This window comes from Ornithodoros turicata, chromosome 8 (genome assembly GCF_037126465.1).
Source record: "Ornithodoros turicata isolate Travis chromosome 8, ASM3712646v1, whole genome shotgun sequence".
NCBI lineage: Eukaryota > Metazoa > Arthropoda > Arachnida > Ixodida > Argasidae > Ornithodoros > Ornithodoros turicata.
The window spans coordinates 33,745,722-33,754,629 of record NC_088208.1 but is presented as its reverse complement, the minus strand read 5'-3'; the positions used below and the strand labels follow the sequence as shown (position 1 = coordinate 33,754,629).

At 42.7% G+C, this 8,908-nt stretch overlaps 1 long non-coding RNA gene across 1 annotated transcript in view; it reads right to left on the bottom strand.

The window, feature by feature from the left end:
* Positions 1-3,101: 3,101 nt before the first annotated feature.
* LOC135367063 (uncharacterized) overlaps positions 3,102-8,908 on the bottom strand; it is a 138,158-nt gene continuing 132,351 nt past the window's right edge. Inside the window, exon 3 of the long non-coding RNA XR_010414347.1 lies at positions 3,102-3,152. This is a non-coding gene — a long non-coding RNA (uncharacterized LOC135367063). The remainder of the gene's footprint in view (positions 3,153-8,908) is intronic.

The following is an 8,908-nucleotide window of genomic DNA, read 5'->3' as shown; positions in this document are numbered from 1 at the left end:
GTCCTTGGATTGTTCAAAGGCAGGAAGTCAGAAGCGGAGACTGGTTTTTTAATAGCTAAGTAATTACGTACCTCTCCTAGGACGTCTACGAGAAGCTTGAGCGACTTTGCTTTCAACACCAAGGAATCCGCGTAGATCTTTCCCAGGTAATTCCTAGGTGGTACGTCGTTGTCCACAGCGCAGATGTCAGGTCGTGCCTACAGAAGGAAAGCAAGAAGGCTATTTCTCCATTTGCATACCGGGGGTTTATCGGTGTGCACAGTCTAAGGGCAATAAGAAAGAAAGTGAAGAAAGAAGTACAGTTAACCAGGGAAAAATTACAGCTTCTGGTGCCCTAGATTGTAATTACCCCCTATTTTAGTCTCATGACCCGGAAATTTACTATCCACCACAGCAACTAGTCCCCAAAACGTCGCACAAATTTCAATGCATTGCGTGTAGTTCCCAAAAGGACAACAGTTACTCAATTTCTTCTTCTGAACATTTATGAATAGGATTGTGTTATTTATACGTAAGATACATGTGTAAGGGTTACACAGTGCTAACTGCGCTGTTGTTAGTCCGAATGTGGAAAATCTAGCAATCTGGTGAATGTGGATCACAACAGCCTCAGGTCGGGAGATGCTCCGATATTTCGAACAAAGACAGTTCTTCCTGCCCTGAAGAACAACTTCTGTTTCGAAATATTGGCAGCTTCTGACCTGTGGTGTTTGCTTCCATCTACGCCTTAGCCAGTCATAACAGAATCCTATATGTACGAATGGGTAGGATACTATATTTCGTGTACGAGAAGGAAGAAAAAGATACACATGAAACCTGGGCCACCTAACTAAGTAAAGCTAAAAAGTTCGGCATACATGCCTATATAGTGTCCTACCAATCACAAAGTCTTACACATCCTTTACATCGTGTTCTGGTATTGCCATAGGATGGGACAACGTTTCACGTTTCGACACGTATCACGTTTCAAAAATGTACTCTTTTTGAATGCCGTCGCCCTAAAAACAGAGTGCTTTCTAGGTGGATCTCGCAGCCGGTTTTTTTCGTTCTCCTGATGTTAATCGTGTTCTTGATGATAATCGTGATGATAATCGTAATGATAATCGTGTTCTTGAACTTGTCGATAACTTTTGCCTCGCTCATAATATTGACAACTTTCACGTATCATTACTGGACTCGATTAACTGCCTTGCGGTCTAGTCTTTGTGGTGCTTTGGTGCAGAGAAGTTTATTGTTCATAGGCACGTGAAAATAAAATACCTAGAATACATCACATACCTCATTAGGTAGCATTTGTACATTCTTGACATCGTTAGTACAAGCATTTGTTAACAAGCAACAAACAAGCTTACACCGCACGCGCGTTCCATGCGCTTTGGTAGCTCTTTTATATTTACAGCTCTTCTTTGCGTACGCATCATCTAAGCGATTTTCTATACATGCAGAAGATGCCATCGTTGTCTTTCGATATCACAAGCAAAAGCTAAAGTTGCGTCCGAACAGTTTCGTCTGCATTGAATACCACGCTATGCAACAACACGCTGCTTCCAGAAATGCCTCCACTTTCGACGGAGTTCAGAGGTACTGCCTAAACTAGTGTTGAGATTTCAAAATTCTGAAGGCAGTTTTTTTTTTTTTTTCTGCGCCACGTGAGGGTCCGCACGATGCAATATACGATTATTAAACTTAAAATGCCGCTAGTAGCAAGTAGTGTTTCACCTGCATGGTGTGTTTGGCTATTCTGAATGGTACGGTCCTATAGTACGGTCCTAGTCCATCATCTACATACGCCGTTGGTGATAAGGAGACACAATAGCGCACCAGGGGAAATACTGCAGCGCCACAATGCGGTAGGGGCAATAGGAAAGCAGAGTGAGCGCGATAGATTAAATTATCTAGCGGAGGAGGGAGCCTGACCTCTCTGTGCCCAGCCATCCTATCTACGGCGCAGTACTATTTTGAGAGCTGACGGACTAGATTTCTTTTCCTTCTCAAGTTGAACACGACTATAGTCTCTTAAATAATGCCCCAGTGGTCGTGAATTCCCGTGAAGGCTTTAGATTTGAACCTCTTACATCAAATCCGTGTTGTATTCTTCCCACTGTGTATGGGAAAGCTCCCGCTCCGTGAGCAAAGCAGAACCTCAACCGTGGAAACTTCTCCAAGATTCCGCCGAAGATGATGTCGCATATTGAGGCCGTTGTCTCAGCTGGCATACCTACACAACAAGGTCACATTGCTTCCCTGTTTTCCGGAAATGTTATTATAACGTCATTATAATGTTATAATGTCATTATAACGTACCCACAAGCCAGGGCAACCAATACTTGGCCATCCGACCTCCCAAAGGCATGTCCCAAGGATGAACGAATATACTGCAGTCAAGGTCTTCAGCCGCCTGATAAAATCAATATTTTTTTCGTCCTCTTCATAACATTTGGTGGACATGAACGGCATACACATCAAACGCTTTGGCTAGAAAGGTCGCACTTCTTCCACTTGCCTTATAGAACGGGTCCAAAGACCTGTCCGCTAGGGTCCAGTCGTTTATATGGGAGCCCATTATAGCGCCCTTGTAGCCGAGGTCAAGGACACACCGTCTGAGTTCCTGCGCGGCTAGAGGGGGATCCTGAAGGGGTACCGTGCACAGGCCTACGAATCGGTCAGGGTACTGCCGCACAACCGATGCGATATAGTTGTTCTGGAGGCGAACGAAGTCCAGTGCGTCTTCAGCTTTTGCCTGAAAAGAGGTGTGAGCCTTTCACTCATATAGTTCTTGTCAATGGGTAAAACGAAACGTGCTAGATGTTCAGAACTTGGAAAGCGAACTGAAAAGTTCTTCTCTGTTTCAGGTTATTTTTTGAACTGTCAAATTTGATTATTAAGCGGGTGGCAAGTGATATGACAGGAAGCTCTCATCAGCGCTGTCTTTGTCTGCGAATCATTTCTGTCGATGTATTTTGTAATGCTACAGAAAACAATGACGAAGCAGACGACTATACTGTCACCTGCACCAGCAACGGCTGAGAGTACAACAATATGTTTTCTTCTAAGGCAAATTTCAAAATTTCACCCTTCGAAGAGCTACAGAAATAATCATACCCAATAGCTGAAGAGGACTGGTACTGTAGACAAAGCCTGTTTTGTGACACCTGAAAAATAAAGAAAACCTCTTCCTCTATAGTTTCTGTTCTGGGTAATGTCACAGTAATTGTCACGGACTTACTACACCTGACTAGCTTGCCACTCACTCGTGAATATCAGTGAGACAGGTGGAATCATTTGCAATTACGTTTCGTAAAAGCAATTAACTGTGCTTCTGTAAAGTGTTGCTCATATTTCCCGAGTTCTTCACATACCTAACACTCTGGTGGTAATTTCTGATTACAACATGAAGTAAAAGGACGGCATTCCGAGAAAAAAATGGACAACAAACCGGCCTACACGTTTCCAGGTCGTCTTGCTATACTTTCTAGAACTCCACACTCGAGACGAAGTACTTTGTCAAAATATACCAGCAAACTTCCACCGGTTTAACAAGACTGTGAACAAGATTACGAGGAAACTCATATGTCATGCACACGCCATGGTAACCCAAATATAGAGGACAAGCTCTGTTTTCCTGTTGTTTCTTCCTGTTTGTCTACTGAATGAGTAGTGACGACAAGGCTCGCACTTTTTTTCGTAAAGCTGCTCTTTTGTTTTGTTGATTCGATTACTGTTTTCCTCATTCTTTCGATACGCAGGTATGCACAAGGAAATGTACCTCGTATCTTCCGCTTCGTAAAAAATAGCGTTGGCACGGCAGGTGCCGAAACCCCCGTTGTCGGTGTATATATGGAGCGCTAAAAATCGCGTAATTCGTAATCGCGTTCATTTTCCAGATTTGTCTCAGCAACTTGCGCAATATTAAAAAGAGCTCGTTCATGCACAGATTGTCAATAACGCTGCTATTTTCTACACCACTGGCTGACCGGCATGACCGAATTAATGTATGTTAATGCTTGGTGAACTATCTTTGATGTAGTTGTTAATCACTATGGAGAACCCTTTAACAGGGATTTTGTTTCCTTCTGGGTTTTCCACCTGTATGTAAACATGTATGTATTTTCTAATAGAGATGACTAATAAATAAAATAAATAAATGGCATAACTGGCAGACCATCTCTGACCCGGAACCAGAGGGTGTGGGTTTGAATCCCATTGCTGGTGCATTCCCTTCAACTGCCATTATTCAATTGAATTATGCAACTGGACGTCATGAAGCCTGTGATGTGTTCGTCCTTCTATGTTTCAGTGCTTCATTCACTGCATCGTGGATTTGTGGCCGTTCTTGCGCGCGAATGAATCAATAGGTTAATAAGTCATTACAGTAGCAACGGTTACGTTGCTAACGAAACTACGCAATATCGCACATACACACGAGGCTTAGGAGGCGATATAGACCATTGGGAGTGTTAAGACGGCAGCGGTTCTTTCTTTCTTTTTTAATGCGGTTAGCATTAGAAGGCTTATGCCAAAAGAAAAACGGCGGTGTCGGTGTGCGGACATCACGAGAAACGAGAAAGAAAGACGAAAAAAGACTACTATACTACTATAAGACTATGATACTACTATATAAAAGATACTATCGCAGGAAAAGCTTGAACGTAAACAACGAAGACAGCGGGAAACGAACGCAGGGGCCTCTGCTACAAAGAGAAAGGAAGGAAATAAAAGAAGTGAAAAAAAGACGCAAAACAGAAATGAAGCCAAACAAGCAATCAAAGAAAACAAGCAAAACAGAAAGGAGGAAGCACAGGAACGAACCAAAGGCTTACGCTAACGCACTTGCAAAGGATCCACCAATGGAACTGCCTAAAGTTATACTTTTCACGACCTTTCCACAAGGGGGCTCGATAACAATTTTTACATAAAATTTTTGGCGCACAATACGTCCGTCAACGTGTAATGTGCAGCTGCAAAACGCTCTTTTCGATAATTTTATCTTCATCATTACCATCTTGCGTAACTTTGTGTTTTCTTTTTCATGTTTATTTTGAGTCGCTTTTTTGGGGGGAATAGCAAGCCGGCATCAGCCCGGCTGAAATTTCCTCTCTTATTTTATTTCTGTTAAACATATCCCCCCCCCCCCCTTGTTGTTTCCCCTATACGATGCATATATGAAACGTTTTGGCTCTCGATAACACCGAAAAGCTCACCTGTCTTGTCCATATCCGCAATCCTAGCTTCGGGGCTCCAGCAATTCGGTTCCACTCTCCGGAAGAACTTCCCGCTGTCGTAATACATGTCACATTCACCGTTTTGCGCGCGAACCATGTTGATCCATCCTCCATAACCATAGCGCTGCGCCAAAGATATCAGATAGGGTTTGGTTGGTTGTTTTAAAGAAAGAAAACAAAATGGGGCAGTATGGGCATTCAATCTGTGCGCCTCTGGTTTCCGCACACTTCAATTGCCCGGCAATTTTATTCGTGCGTCATGACTTGACGTGTGGAGTAGATCGCCCTGCTATATTGATGTTGAGTGTTGGAGCGCTAAGCATATGCGATTCATGCACAACGATGAAAACATTTTTTTCATATACAACATATTCATAAAAGTCAATTTCCTTCTTACAAATATATGGGCATTGAAATACGATTTTTTTGGACAATACTACGTTGAAATAAGCAATTTTCGTAACCAATTAGGTTGCTAGTGGGTGTCTTACATGTGCAAGTCTAGCTTTACGGCAGTAGTGCCAACATTGTGTACAAAAGCAAAAGCTATAGCGTATAAAGTTGGTGTACATTGCAACAAGAGAGCATACACAATACAATGCCGGACGCGTTAGCTTTTTGTAACATAGTCTGGTGAAAATAGAATGGTGACTTTCGTTTTCATGTATAGGACCAGGTGTTCGCAGAGTCCAACAGTTCAGTTCACTGACTTTTGAAGACACAAAGGAAAAGAAAGTGAGATCCAGAAAGTTGGAAGCACAATGCAAATTATAAAGCCCACTATCCTATCAGTATAGGCTTCCCGTGTCTTGTTATTGTGCTTTAATATTTATGGTATGGTACGACAGCTTGCAATCTTAGCCAACCTCCAGCGAATTTTGGTGAGAATCTCGAAAGAAGTTCCGTCGGTGTGCAAAACAACACGTTGTGCTGAGGACGGTTTGACCTTCTTCATTGTCCTAACTTTTCACGCTTATGTTCAGCATATGATTTTTAGAAAAGCTTTTCCTTATGAAGAATTTATATGCAACTCGCATGCAACTGTTGTTCTATACGATGAGCGGTAATGCGGGAACAGAACTGCATGCAAAGCAGCGCTTGCAGCCGCCTTGTAGCTACGTTCGCTCACTACAAACATGCCAAGAACCGTTGAATTCCGTTCACTCTCTCTTTGTCAGCAGCCGTTGCCATGAAGCCAAGTGTGCCTTATGTCAACCAGTTTAAGACAACGCGCCGTGACTGAATCTTAAATGTCGAAAAAGTGAATCCTAGTGCGCCGTGACTGAATCTTAAATGTCGAAAAAGTGAATCCTAGTCACTTTACTTGCCATTCAAAAGCCGCTTATGGTGATGAAACTGTTGATTGAAGTGATGTGTGTATGTGGTCAATAAAATTTCGTGCATCAAGAGCCATAGTAAAACGAATATTGAGGATGAACGTCGGCCAGTTTCTCTGAGTCACTCTCCGAGTTAATTCAAAGCGATCATTCGCATCTCACAGCAACTCATCGCCACCCAGTTACAGGCATATCGAAAGAACAATGCATTACTGAGCCGACAATCTTGCACCAACATTGCGCGTTACCTCAAGCCAATAAGATAATAACCAATAAGATTTACTTTCGTGCCGTTTTTACTTTATTCGAACATCTCTTTTCGTTTGGTAGTTACGTGCGACTGTGCGGTACTTTTAAGCAGCCCCTCGTAATTCCCAATAAAACTAATAACTAATAAAATGAGACAATTACCCGTTCACATACAATCCCAACGACTGAGCGATTGCTTTGAAAACAGGATTTTTTCCTTCTTGCGAGACAGTATCAAACTCCAAAGCACAATGTCGATTTACATTCAGCATCTTTACAAAGCTCCAGTGAACCAATGCGCAACCCTACCTCTTTTAAGTTTGGCCATTTCTCCGGAAGAATGTGCGTGTGCAGGTCAATCTTCATGGCTAACACGGGGAACAGTGACGCGCAGACGTTCTAGCGGGGACAATCTTCCGTCGACTAAGGTGGGTTCACAGATAAGGACTTTATAGCGCCAGGAAGCGGACACAAAGATTACGGAGGGTCGAACTCTTGCGTACCTTAATTGACTATCGTTGAGTGAAGCTTGGCACAAATAAGGGTGAGGCTTAGGACATACCGCAGGGTTTGTGCAAGACTCGGGAAGGGAAAAACTAGGAAAACTGGAAAACCAGCCTGGGCTATTCACATATTCAGAATTTCAACGTTGCTCATATAGTCTGGCTACGTCTCGCAATCCCTCTTGTACTCCACTGTTCGAAATACCCGATGGTTGATGAATGAATGTTTGTACATTTATTGATTGGTTGAATACCTCGTGAAACTTTTTATTCGAGTACCTTCACGGTCTCGTTAATTCCTAAAAAATTGGGCATTATGATGATACAGCGCAGGTCATTGCGTCATGAAGCAAATGTTAGCGCCAGGGTAGGCATGTTATCCAGCACACCCAGAACAGTGGTTCTCAAATTTGTCGAACAGCACTAAACCGCTAACAGACACCGTTTACTGCAGACATACAAAATGTACCATAAGACTACCAACAACTGTGACCCTTCAAAATGTTTTGTTGTGACAGACTTTCAAACAACAGCAACGACTTTATTTTGATGTCGATGACTGGGGTGCTTTTGTCACTGCAGGATAGACTCGTACCTTCGCTTACACTGCCGTGCACAGCCGCCGAGATTTTATTTTACAATAACTATTGGGTGCGAAGTAAACCATGAGGAGACAGCTTGCGCAAAGCAGATCTCCATCGCGTTCTCCTGGTGTAAAGTTATCATGAGACACAATGTGCCTTACATCAAATTTCAATTATAGCCAAGAAAAAGAAAATGAGGAAGCAACATTGAGAAAGGTAACCCCCTATAGGCTTGCTTACTTTTGGGCGATATCCTTGCACGATGCGTCTTCCACAGTGTTATGAGGTTTTATCCTGGTGGGTGCCAAAAATAACAGCTTCCAAGACAGGTAATCGTATGCTTCGGCTGCTTCAACTTTTTTTTTTGTAACTTCCTTCTTTTGACCACGTTTTTCCCAAACGCATGAAGTCGTTGTAGCAGAGAGACAAAGGGAATGCAAACGGAAATGTTCCTATGTACGCCAGTGCCAATATCATACTTTACATTTTCCGTGTACAATAATACAAGAAACGAACTTTTATTGTTCATGCCTTTACACTATAAAGAAAAAAAAAGAGTACGTCTTGTCCCCCTTTTAGGGACTAGATTGAGCCTTTTAGGGACTAGATTTAGGGACTAGATGCATTCTTACAATGATTAGTCCATTTCGTGCACAGAAGTTTGCGCGAAATTTAGGGACTATTTGCAACGCTGGGAAGCAAGTTCCTGGGTCACGGGACTAAAATGAGGACTTAGTTGCAATCTAAGGAACTAGAAGACATAGTTGTTCTTGTTCCCCACTTTAACTCATTTCCTTAGAGTTCTGAGACTTCAGGATATTGCTCAGTAGAGCAACAGTCTCGGTTTGATACACCAGTGGTGGCTCTCGCCTTTGAGGCTTGCTTCTACCTCAACATATCGTCACTGGATTGCTGGATCTCCCTTCTGTTGGGGGGATATATTTATTAGAAGACAAAGGAAAGGGAAAGAAAGAGAATGAAACTCAGCCAAACGGTGTGTCTGCTTGCTATTC